The sequence below is a fragment of the Penaeus monodon genome, chromosome 12 (assembly GCF_015228065.2).
Source record: "Penaeus monodon isolate SGIC_2016 chromosome 12, NSTDA_Pmon_1, whole genome shotgun sequence".
In the NCBI taxonomy this organism is placed as follows: domain Eukaryota; kingdom Metazoa; phylum Arthropoda; class Malacostraca; order Decapoda; family Penaeidae; genus Penaeus; species Penaeus monodon.
Genome location: NC_051397.1, coordinates 16,314,434 through 16,314,752, shown reverse-complemented (window position 1 = coordinate 16,314,752; position 319 = coordinate 16,314,434). Strand labels below are relative to the sequence as shown.

The window sequence follows — 319 nt, the reverse complement described above, 5'->3', positions numbered from 1 at the left end:
AAATAATGACTGATCAGGATGACCCTGGAGAAGGTGCAGGTGATCTAAACACTTCAGAGCTGAAGAAGAATATGAAACACGAAACTAAAGAAGGAATCAGAATGGAAGTTGAGATTGGTAATTTATGTGTGTGGAAAATTGTTAATGGAAGGATAATGAAATCTTCTGTCAGTATTTTCTTATGGTTGAGATGCATATCATATAAATGTGAAAAAGATCAAACAGAAATGTATGGTGTCTTTTACTTTATTTTTATTTATTTTATTTTTTTTTTTTTATTATCAAAACAAAAACAGATGGACTAGCTGCTGAATAGCGC

At 31.0% G+C, this 319-nt stretch overlaps 1 protein-coding gene across 1 annotated transcript in view; it reads left to right on the top strand.

The window, feature by feature from the left end:
- LOC119579344 overlaps positions 1–319 on the top strand; it is a gene marked incomplete in the record, with an annotated part of 1,890 nt that continues 1,571 nt past the window's right edge. Inside the window, 1 exon segment of the mRNA XM_037927108.1 lies at positions 1–117.